Below are 13,001 nucleotides of genomic sequence, written 5' to 3'. Positions count from 1 at the left end.
TTGTGTTGAGCTCTTTTTCTCCTCTCTCTTCATCGAATTTTGCCACTTGGTGCAAATCCGACCATAATAAAATTTTATAAATAGGCCTTCCCGTCCTATTCTTCCCCACACTTCCATTCTTCCATTTTTCTAGACTTAAAGAAAAAAGGAGAGAGAGAGGAGGAGAAGAAAAAAAAAATGGTGAAAGAGAAAACATCAAGGTTTCGTTAAAGAATTTAGTATTTCTTTTGACGTCTTAAGGGATATTTTTAGATAAAATAAAACTATTAAACATGATGATTGTGATTTTGCCTGCTTGTATGCCTTTGCGTTTATAGTTCAGATAAGTCAAATTTTTCTTGTTTTTAAGTATGTTATGTGAATTATAAACACTTGATGATTTAAATATAATAAAATATAATACAAAGTCGTTATTATTGCCTGGTAAAAATAAAGAATAAAAAGAAAAATAAAAGAGAAAAGTGGTATGAAGCACAAATGATCCAAAATATATGTGTCTTGATATGCATATTGAATCAAATGTCTAATTAGGCTTTTTATCTCTTAGTGATATCTGTTCCCCTAGCCCTTTGAGGTATCTGTTTCTCCCTCCCCCATTTGGTCTGGAAAGACGTAAGAGAACCGCTCCCAGTGGATGACGGTGTACCCTCTGACGAGAGTGGTAATGCAAATATCTATTAGGGGTCACCCTTGGCTAAGTGTTGTCGTGACAGTAGATATCAAATCAGGCCACTATGGTTTGTACGACCGTGGTCGTAGATCGTACTATGGTTTGGCCAGCCAGAAATGGGCTTGAGCAAATTGTCATATCTGTATCTGATCTGTTCATTCCACCTGAATAGTTGGAAATCTGTATCTGCCTTCAGAAATGGAAGTTGTAACAACTTCGAAGCATGACACGAAAATCTGAGCATTTCATGATTTATTTGATTTTTTTTTTATTATCTAGCATGATGTATATTTGATTTGTTCATATTAATAAATTATTTCTTAATAAATAAATTATTTTCATAATGTAAGATTGATCTATGATGTGGCTAAATGGTAAGCTTTTAAGTTAAAATAATTCACCTTTAAAACCTTACGATGTTAATTTATTATTATTTTCCTTACTAAGCATATGGAACTCACTCTTTCCATGCCCCCCAGATGAGGAAGAAAATGAGGAACTGCAGGCTAACCTATACTTGGAAGTCTATGATGTTCCCTTGGATCCACAAAATTTGAGTGAAAATTGTTTCTGCACTATGATGATTCCAATAACATAGTGAAAGAAGTGGCATTCTTTTATGTTTTGTTTTTGTATTCTATAGCCACTTCAGGCCTCAATTATATTTATGTAATTGGAACTCATATATATATTTGTAAGAGATTTGTATTAATTGTTCCACTGCATAAAATTTTATCATGCACTCGTTATTCTGACACCCATTTAACAGCCTTGTATACCTATCTCATATTATGAAAATAATTTGTTTATTAAGAAAATAATACGTTAATACAGACAATCAAACATACATCATGCCGAATAATAGAGAAAATCAAATAAATCATAAAATGCTCTGATCTTCATGTCATGCTTCACGAAGTCGTTACAACTTCTATCTCTGAAGGCAGATACAGATTTCCAACTATCCAAGTGGAATGACCTGATCAGATACAGATTCGACAATTTGCTCAAGCCCATTTTCGGCTAGCCAATAAATGGTACGATCTACGACCACAACAGTACCAGCTACAGTGGCCCTAACAGATATCTATATTCACGATATTACTTAGCCATGGGTGACCCCTACCGATAGTGTGATACCACTCTCGTCAGAGGGTATGTCGTCCTCTATTGGGAGTGGTCCTCTTACGTCTTTCCAGAACAGATAGAGGAGGGAGGAAAAAGATACCCTGAAGAGCTAGAGGAATAGATACCCCTCAGCGATAAGAAGCCTAATGAGACACTTGATGCAACATGCATGTTAATATAGATACACTTCAGACCATACATGCTTCATTCTACTTTTCTCTTTTTTTGTCCTTTTATTATTTTTTTACTTTTTATTTTTACTAGGAAATTATATTGGTTACATGCAATTCATCAAGTGTTTTCAATTCACAGAACATGCTTGAAAATAAGAATAATTCGACTTATCTTAACAAAAAGGCATACAAAACAGGCTAAATCACAATAATTAGTTTATCAAAAAATACTCCTTGAGATGTCCAAAGAAATACTACATTCCTTACCAAAATGTCGATGTTTTCTCTTTCACCATTTTCCTTTCTTTCGCTTCTTCTCTCACTAGACTACTATCTCTGTCTCTCAAAATTGTGAAAAATGGAAGAATAGAAGTGTAGGGAGAAATGAAAGGGGAAGGGCAATTTATAGAATTTTGGAACCGTTGAATTCACGCCAAGTGGTGAAATCCAGTAAAGAGAGAGGAGAAAAAGATATTTGGCATGAAAAACGAGGGAGGAGAGCCTCCTTCACTTCCTTAACTGGAAGATGCAAGATGTTATATTTAGGAAATATAATTATCTTCTTATAAATAGTTTGCGTTATAGGTTTTAGCTATTCATTACTATTTTACATAATTAATGAAGTATATATATATATATGTTTATTATTATAGAACTTTTAAATTTTCAAATTATCATGAACTTTTTTAATAAGTAAGATAACCTTTATTTATCAAAGAAAATAGCCATACAACATCATCTTAATCTTTATTCATCTTATTATATTACTCTATTAGTTCATTTTATACAGAACACTGTTAATTAATTCCAAACAATTAGCTCTTTGTTGGTGAAGTAACCTAAAATTTTCTTTGGGGGTAAACCTTTTTAAGGGTTTGGCTGTAGGTTAAGTATCACAAATTTTTCCTTAATTAAAAGATAATTTTATTAATAAAATGGCAGTCACATGTCCTTTTTCTCTTTGAATAATAAAAAATAATTTTGTCAATAAGGATAGTTCCATCTTTTTTAAAGAGAGAATTACAAGAAAACACAAAATTGCCACCCATTAGAAAATAAAAATCACAATTTAAGAATAAAATTATATGATAATATAGGTGATTTGAAATAAAAGCTAAACATGAAAAGAGCATATTCTTAAAACATCTGTTATATAATCCCCCTTCATAGCCTCATACAGATACATCAAAAGGTAAGTTACATTTCAACAAAGAATTCTTTCATGAGTTAGATATAGTTGTTTATGCTTTAGCTATATATATATGCATATACATACTTATACTAAATTTTTTATGTTTTTAACTTTTTTTTTCTAAAACAATTTATTTTTATTTATCTTGTAACAATTGACTATTTCGACATTTTAGAAATTGTAAGAGGAAGTGAATGGCAGAATATTGGAGCTTATGTACGTTTGAGATAGTCAATTGATGAAGATTGCCAAAGCTTAAAACACACCCAATCTTCTAAATATCTAATAAAGCACGTAGTCACTTGTCGAAACTGAACTAATCATCCTCCCTATTTCATCATCAACTTGAGTAAAGAGATCTATTTGCTATTTGAACAAATACCAACTCCTATTTCTCATATTTATTCGATGACATCCTAAAAGGTTAAAATTTTCACGTAATACTATAAAATAAAAAACAAAGTTAGAAGAAAAAAGCATGCCTCCTTACACAACTTTCTCTTCAGCATGGTGAATTGATAAGCTAAGTAAGAAAAAAATTTGAAGAATATCAACAGTCTTGACATTAAAACTACTGAAGATGATTTCACTTACAGTTAAACTCAACTTTAAGGTTAAAGACTTCAATAACTTGGTGAATTAATAAGCCTACATAGGTAAAGAATCTCGAAAGCATTTACACTTAATTGGATCCGAACCTTTAGAAGACAAGTATTGGTTATTTTGGTGAGTAATATAGCTTTTATGATAGCTTTACCTAGGATTTTGGACTAGTGGTGAATTAGGAGATGATAGCTGCTAAAGAGTGATTTAAGATGAACTGTATTGATCTTGGAGTATCAAATTGAATAGGAGGATTTTTTATTAGTTTTGACTTTTTCTTTAGCCCAGTGGATGGGTTTAGGACGCTGTAACATTGGTTCTAACTGGTCAATGAAAGAGGCTATTTAGTAGGTATGTATAGGTACCATTCGAACTCGTACAATGCTGGTTTACACTGATTCTTCTATTTTGTTTGTTTAGCTATTGTTTCACTGTTAAAAGTTAGACATGTAGTTCTTACTTTTCTACTTATGTTATTGTATGATGCTCAATTTGACACTTTTCAAGTTTTTACTTTTTCTTATAGGACATAATTGAAGCTAATATAGAGGGTAAATTAATGAGCATGTTGAATATGGTCATTTTCTTTTGTTTCTAACTTATACCTAAGAGAATGAGTTAATACTTAGAGTTGTCTATGGTTAGAACAGATTCACTGAGCTGGTGAATTAACGTGGCATCAAGCTTTTCTTCAGGGATCTAATACATGGAGTTTTTTCTTTAAAGAAAAGAAAATGAAGGGGATTGGTGGTAGTTAAGGCTATAGGAGGATTATGAAAATTATTAGTGTATATATTTAACTTTTCTTGTCTACTTGTACAAGATCTTAATATAGATATAGAGAATGAAATGTAATACGTTCTTGCATGTGTATATGTGTATTGTTAATTTTGATTTGCGAGCTTTATGAAGATCGAAGAAGATACTAGGCAGTTCTTTGGTTACTTTAAAACTTTGTTGTGGCTTGGAAACTGATTATTAGTGTGTCCATATTAGAAGAGTATAAAAAAAAATACAAGATTACAAACGAAATGTTTACAAATCATTATAATTAGCTAGAGAGCAAGTCTTATATATATATATATGTTACAAAACAAGAGATAATTCTAATTTAATCAAATACATTTCTCACATTTATCATAAATACAAACATTAACATATTAAAAAAAAAAACATTTTAATGTCACAAAATCCCCTATTGATTTACAAGGTAATGGTATATTAATCTGTTGTATTTTTTTTAGTTCAACTATTAGTTCAACAACTTTCTAACTAATACCATTGACTTTTAAAAGTATAAATTTAAATTATTGTTAGTATGTAATCAGAACTCTGATATAGAAAAAAAATATATATCTATGGTTTTTGTATTTTTTTAAAAAAAGAATTAAAAAATAAAATTGGGGTAACTGTAAGACATCAAGACATACAATTAAGTTGGATTAGAAGGTGATGGACATATTAATTGATGGTTAAGAGATAATATTTATGAGTATGGTTGCCATGTATAATTGACTTCAAGTGTGAATGCATGCTTGGGATAATGCAGATAGAGTAAGTAGATACATGCATTACAGTGAAGCAATAGCTTTTAATCAAAAGGGATGGCCACAATTGAATAATTTTATATAAGTACAGCCTTGCAACAATTTACTGATTAAATTTTTTTAATCACATTACCTTAAATCAAAAGATTTTTCCATATCCCCGATTAAAGACATAACATTTTTGGAGATAATTTGGGCATTCCACTTGCAGTTTTAGAATGCACAACATCTTACCTTACATGGTATATTCTTCTATATTAAAACACTCCGCCCCCATTCCTTACTAATGGCTACTCAACCCTTGTGTCATTTTATATATACCCCCTCCCGCCCCTTGGGCACACATGACAAAATACCATGACTAGAAAGAAGGTTAAGCTTGCTTATATCACTAACAACTCTGCAAGAAAAGCCACATTCAAGAAAAGGAAGAAGGGGCTAATGAAGAAAGTGAGTGAATTTAGCACTCTTTGCGATGTCAAAGCCTTTACAATCATTTATAGCCCTTATGACTTGCAACCAAATGTTTGGCCTTCCCCTCTCGGAGCCCAACATGTGCTTGCTGACTTTAAGAGGATGCCCAAGATGGAGCAGAGCAAGAAGATGGTGAATCAGGAGAGCTTCTTACGCCAGAGGATCACTAAAGCAATCGACCAACTGAAGAAGCAGTGCAACGATAATCGCAAAAAAGAGATAACGGATATCATGTTCCAAAGTCTTACTGGGAAGTCCCTCCACGAACTCATCCTTATTGATCTTAACAATTTGGGTTGGCTCATCGAACAACACCTCAAAGAAATCCTAGAGAGCATGGAAACACTCAGCAAGTCACCTCAGCCTCAGGAGGCGACAGACAAAGGAGTGATGAAGGGTCCTGGTGAGACTTTCACTCAAATCAAGGAGGATTCTACGGTGCAGACGCTGCAGCAGTCACAAATGCAGTTCATTGATGGGATGAATCTTCAAGCACAGCAACAGCGTTATGTTGGGTTGAACGGGGAACAGGCAGAGATGATGGTGCCATTCACAGATCAGAACTACCAGAATAATGGATTGGTATGGTCCAGTGTGTTTAATTACCCCTAGAAATTTAGAATTATGATATTTGATTTTGAATTTTTTTGGGTGTTATTGGGGATGTACTTTAAATAACAAATTAAATTCCACCATAGAGATATGTTGTTAGTTTCTTAGTCGTCATAGTCATCGTCTAAATAGTTGTAGTCATCATAGTAGTTGTAGCTGTCATCCTCGCAGACATAGTCGTTGGGTCACATACATTCATGTACTTAGATTACTTTGTGTTATGATTTTCTTTAAATTAATCTTCACCTCAATATTTTAAATTTTCTGTGCTAGTGCTACTCTTCATTCTTTAATTTCTCCCTTTTTCTGGTTTGACTTGGCTGTATTACTATTTGTTAAAATATATGCGTGCTTAATATAAATTTATGCTATCAGAATGCCCTTTTCTCTTCTTTCTTTTCTTTTTTTTATACTCAATTCAGAGAGTACAGAAACATTGTTGATGCACTATATGTAGAAATTCAGTTTAGTTAGAAGGAAGATTAAACTCGCTAGATACTCAAATTTGTTTAGATTTCAAATGAAACTTTTGTATATAATTTAATAAATATGATGCGCTCTTCAGATCATAGAATTAAAATTTGGGATAATGGCATTGAGGAATAATATTTTCCTTAAAGAAAATCCCGATATAATCCGAATATCTAAAACAATTAATATTTTAATTAATATGAAATTTAATTATAATTCTAAAAATTTTATTTTAGTCAAAACATGCAATATTTAAATAACTCAAATATATTAAAGAATCCCTGACGATCATAAATAGAATTTTGTGATGCAATTATTATGTTCAGAATATAGAAAATAACTTAAATAAATAATTTTCGAACTCAACAATCTGTGAATAGCTAATTAATACATTACGCAAGAAGAAGTGTACAATATAAACATATAAATATACATATTTAAATATATACAATCACATAGAATAATAAATACAGAAAAATATTTTTAACAGCTAATTTCAAACACTTTTAACAATTAGTATTTTGAATTTCTTTTACACATATAAATACTTAAAAATCAATGATATAAAGTCTCTTGCTATTTAAAAAATGTTACTGAGATAAAACAAGACCATATTTAACTCTAGTGACATAAATTACTACTTCAAATTTTTTAATATTATAGTATGTTATTGTAGTATCTGTAGTACGATGTTGCAATTGATTCTTAAAGATAATGACCAATATTTAACCTTTATTAATGGGATCACTTATTCAAAACCAATTTATTCTTTTGCGATAACAGTTTCAAAAATTCATAAGATACAATAGAAGTACTTTTTAAAAATGAAGATAGATGTAATAATACAATGAAACCACTTATACACTACTGTCAAAGTGTATAACACCAGCATCCACGTGAAAAGTCTAGTATTCAAATTTCAGTGTTCATCTCGTTATATTATAATTAATTTTAACATATGATAGAGTTATTAAAATTTATTTTTATTAATTTTTACGTACAATAAATAATATATTTATTTTTGTGTTACATAAGAGTCGAATCTTCTATTCTTATTTTTGTAGAGGTAGAGAATTACCACTTGCAAGTATTATCATGCCTTAATTATATTTAACTTTTAAGAGGATTGATTTCTATTAAGGCGGTTGGTAATGAAGTAAAGATCCTATAATTGGAACTATTGGGCCTTTGGCCTGATCATTAAGGGATGGAAGTAGTTCCCATTAATGAAGAACATGTATACTCACAATTTTATATAACAAATTAACAAATCAGCCGAATTATCACCTATATAACTTTTTATACAATCTGTTAACTTTTGATATCAACCATTTTATATTAAAAATGTATTGAATGTATTTATTTATTTTTTTGTGAATATGTCAATTTAGTGATATACAAAAGTGCTTAAGTTCAGTTACTTTGTTTAAAATTAAATTTGCAGCTAGTTTTATATATGGATTGTAGAATTAATTATATTGATATTAATTGTAACATTTCATTTTCTCACATAATTGTTTAGGTAAGATTTGAATGCATGCTGGGGATAATGCAAGAGAGAGTAGGTATATAAATGCATTACAGTGAATAAATAACTTATTATGAAAAGGGACGGTCAGGATTGGATGATTTTAGATAAGTGAAACCTTTTAGCATTTTACTAATTAAATTTGTGAATTATATTCCTTAAATCACAAGATTTTCCTATATCCCCTATTAAAGACATAATATTTCTGGAGATAATTTGAACATTTCACTTGCAGTTTTAAAATGCACCACATCTTACCTTACATGATATGATCCAGTGCGTTTCACTACCCTTAGGAATCGAGTATTATGATATTTAATTTTAAATTTTTTGGATTTTTGTTGGAGATGTGCTTTAAATAACCAATTACACTCCACTACAAAGATATGTTATCAGTTTTTTAGTCGTCATAGTCGTTGTCTCAATAATTGCAGTCATAATAATAGTTGTAATTGTCATCGTCATAGTCGTAGTCATCGAGTCGTATTCATAAATGTACTTGGATTTCTTTGTGTTATGATTTTCTTCAGATTAATCTTCTCTTTAATATTTTATATCTCTTGTACTAGTACAACTCTTCATTCTTTAATTTCTCTCTTCCCCCTGCATGCTCAATGTAATTTTAAGCTATCATAATGCCCTTTTCTCTTCTTTTCTTTTCTATCTTTTTTTTTCATAATGGAGCAATGAAATAAGCATTGTTGATGTAGTATACGTAGAAATTCAGTCTAGATAGGAGGAAGATTAAGCTAGCTAGCTGCTCAAATTTATTTAGATTTCAAATGAGATTTTTGTATAGAATTTAATACATATGGATACGCTCTTCCAATCTTTAAATTAAAATTTAGGATAATGGCACTAAGGAATAATATTTTCCTCAAAGAAAACCTCTATCTAATCAAAATATCTCAGATAATTAATATTTTTATTAATATGAATATTATGGGTGTATTAGGAAAAATACGCTAAAATTATAAATATGTTGTTTAATTATTTCGTTCGATTTATTTCGGGTTATATTAACTTATAGATATATAGAATAATCTATTTTTGTTCCCTATATTTTAAAAGACAAAAAAATTATAGTCACATATATGCTACCAATTTAGAGCATTGATGAGAAGTATATGTGTACACTTGCAACTAGCTCCTTTAAGCAGTTTGGACAATATCTTGTTTAATTTGCTAAATATGTCATATTATTGTGATGTAATAGCAATGTTGTCTAAATAGCAAATAGAATAAGTATTGCTTTATACGTATACACACAGATATATAATCTTTAACTGTTTTCCGTTATTTATATGCACACCAGCATGCAATTTATAGCATATTGTAATTATCTTAAAGGCTGAAATCAGTAATGGATGATGGGGTGTTTCCTTCTAATTATTTTTTGAACATGATTTTGCCTTCTTCTTGTTTTCTCAATCTCTGTTGTAGTTGTTGGATGTATTGTTGACGGTACTTCTTATTATGTTTATAGTGGTTAATTACAGTTGATAAATTTTATTTCATTTTTTTTAAAAAAAAGTGAATTATCTTATAGGCAAATATGGATTGTTGAGGCTCAGAAGACATATATTTTAAAACCATACTAGTATCATTTTTTTTACTGAAGGGAGACAACACCTTTATATTATTACTGCATAAAATTGGCAGGAAATATATCTTTGATTTCTTTATGAGTTTTTTGGCTATTACATAAGTCAATACAAAAGTAATCATATATATTACTTTAATTGTTATATTTTAAAATTAAATTACACTAATCATTCCTTAACAGTATGTATAGTATTTCCTCTCTTTATAAAAAGTTTTGGATTCAAATTGTACATTCTAATATATTATCTTTAGGAGATCGTGCTAACTAATTAATTAAATGTATGAATTGTCACTATAGAGATTTAAATCCTAAATTTTATTTTTATTTTTTATAATTAATATATATTTTTTAGAAGTAATATAGCTCTTAACAATAACGCGCAGATTTACAAAACCAGCCATAAGTTATGCCTATATGCCAAAACCAACCACTAGCATCATCTAAAATACATGAGACCTTAGAGTATCAAACAAGAGCATCATATAAAAAGTGACATAAGCAACCATAAAATAGTCTACTCTACATTACACATCTAAAACAACTTATAGATTGTGAGAATTGGACCAAGCGTTTTGTTGTGATCGGATGTCTATAAGCCTTAACATTTTCTACGTTTGTTTTTAGCTATATGTGCACTAAAAAAAAAAAACAACTAAAAGTGAACATATTGTTGGGACTAAGACAAAGACTTTTACGGTTGAAATGCAAACTATCTTAATTAGAGGACTATATTGGAAATTTACCAAAAGCAATATCAATTTTCTACATGATAAAAATGGGATGCTTAGTACAAAGGATGGGTGACCTATTTATATGCAATTATTACTGTCTAATTATAAGCAATATTAATCTTCCATTTCATTGCCATGGTTTACTGCCTTAAGACAAGTAATTTCAAGTTTTTTTCCTCTCCCTCTCTCTCTCTCTATTTAACTAACCCCACATATACATGGAAAATTAATTAAATATTCTAGCAATCTTCCTGTTCAATTCATTTTTTTTACACACCTCTACATATAAGAGAGGGTAGATATATACGTGCATTATAATGTAGCATTAGCTTTTAATTAAAAAAGACGGTTGGGATTGAATGGTTTTATAAAAGTACAACCATGCAACAATTCACTAATTAAATTTAGTAAATTACATTACCTTTAATCATAAGATCATTCCATATGTCCTATTAAAAACATAACATTTCTAGATATGATTTGGGCAGTCCATTTGTACTTTTAATCTAACCTTACATGGTATATTCAATATTCCACTTCACATCCGTTACAAATAAATCTTCAACCCTTGTCTCATTCTATATATATACCATCTTGCTCTTTGGCTAGACACGACAAAATACCATGACTATAAAGAAGGTTAAACTTGCCAATATCACTAACAACTCTGCCAGAAAAGCCACTTTCGAGAAAAGGAAAAAGGGGTTGATGAAGAAAGTGAATGAACATGTAAAACATGTGCTGATTGAGAACAAAACACAAATGTCCTTACTTGAGTTTTGCCATCTATACATGCTTTTTCAATATAAAACCATTATAGGCTCCCTCATTCTTTTTTTCGTTAAAGATATACATGAAAAGGGCACTCACATACACAAACGTATGGAGAGAAAATAGATATATGTGATCTCATGTCTTTATTTTATATAAAGTTTATGTTTTAAAAAAACGTGATGGGTAGGGTAGAATTATAATTAACAAATCAGCCGAAATATTTTGAAAAAGAAAGAAAGCAATCTTATCATTAGTGTAGTAGATTTATTAGTTGCACGTATTTGATCGAAAGCAAAGATACATAATTTTCTTCTTATTTTCCTTCTTTCGTATGCTTTATTATGTATTTTAAATATTTTTCAGCATATATGATCTTCAAATGAATCTTTTGTTCAAAATAACTACTGATTGTTTACTACAGCTTCATGAAAAAAATATCAGTTTTGATATGTATAAAGAATGAAAAACATGGAAGCTCGATTGCATATAGTAACTAATTGTCTACTAAATGTATATAATTGGTTGTGATATAGAGACATATTTTGACTTTAATAATTGTAATTAAAATATTCCTCCATAAAGAAAAAATCAAATAAACATGCACTCTAATAATCATATTCTACATACTGCATACAAAATCAAATAATGCAGGAGAGAGTAAATATTAGATCCCTATTGCAAGCTTGATGCCACGTTAATTCACCAGCTCAGTTAACTTGTTCTAACCATAGACAACTTTGATTATCTACTCACTCTCTTAGGTGTAAGTGTAGAAATCAAAGAAAATGACCATATTCAACATACTCATTAATTTACCCTCTATATTATCTTCAATTATCTCCTATAAGGAAAAGTAAAAACTTAAAAAGTGTCAAATTGAGCTTCATATAATAACATAAGTAGAAAAGTAAGAACTCTGTAACTTTTAAAGGTGAAACAATAGCTAAATAAACAAAATCGAAGAATCAATGTAAACCATCATTGTACGAGTTCTAATGGTACATGTACATACCCACTAAATAGACACTTGATGATTTGCATATAATAAAATATAATATGAAGTTATTATTATTGCCTAGTAAAAATAAAGAATAAAAAGTAAAAGAAAAGAGAAAAGTGGAATTAAGCATGAATGCTCCAAAATATGTGTCTAGATATGCATATTGAATCAAGTGTCTCATTAGGCTTTTTATCTCTGAGTGGTATCTATTCCCCTAACCCTTCGAGGTATCTATTTCTCCCTCCCCCATTTGGTATAGAAAGACATAAGAGAACCGCTCCCAGTGGATGATGATGTACCCTCTAACGAGAGTGGTAACGCGAATATCTATTAGGAGTCACCCTTGGCTAAGTGTTGTCGTGACTGTAGATATCAAATTGGGCCACTATGGTTGGTAGGACCGTGGTCATAGATCGTACTATGGTTTGGCCAGCTAGAAATAGGCCTGAGCAAATTGTCATATCTGTATCTGATCTGGTCATTCCACCTGGA

The 13,001-nt window shown here is 30.2% G+C and overlaps 1 pseudogene; it reads left to right on the top strand.

Moving 5' to 3' along the window:
* Positions 1-5,670: 5,670 nt before the first annotated feature.
* LOC148268872 (agamous-like MADS-box protein AGL80 pseudogene) lies at positions 5,671-6,399 on the top strand (annotated as a pseudogene).
* Positions 6,400-13,001: the final 6,602 nt, after the last annotated feature.

The sequence above is a fragment of the Carica papaya genome, chromosome 2 (assembly GCF_054855325.1).
Source record: "Carica papaya isolate Zhongbai chromosome 2, ASM5485532v1, whole genome shotgun sequence".
Taxonomy (NCBI): domain Eukaryota; kingdom Viridiplantae; phylum Streptophyta; class Magnoliopsida; order Brassicales; family Caricaceae; genus Carica; species Carica papaya.
Note: the sequence above shows the minus strand (reverse complement) of the source record. Positions and strands in the feature narration are given on the sequence as shown.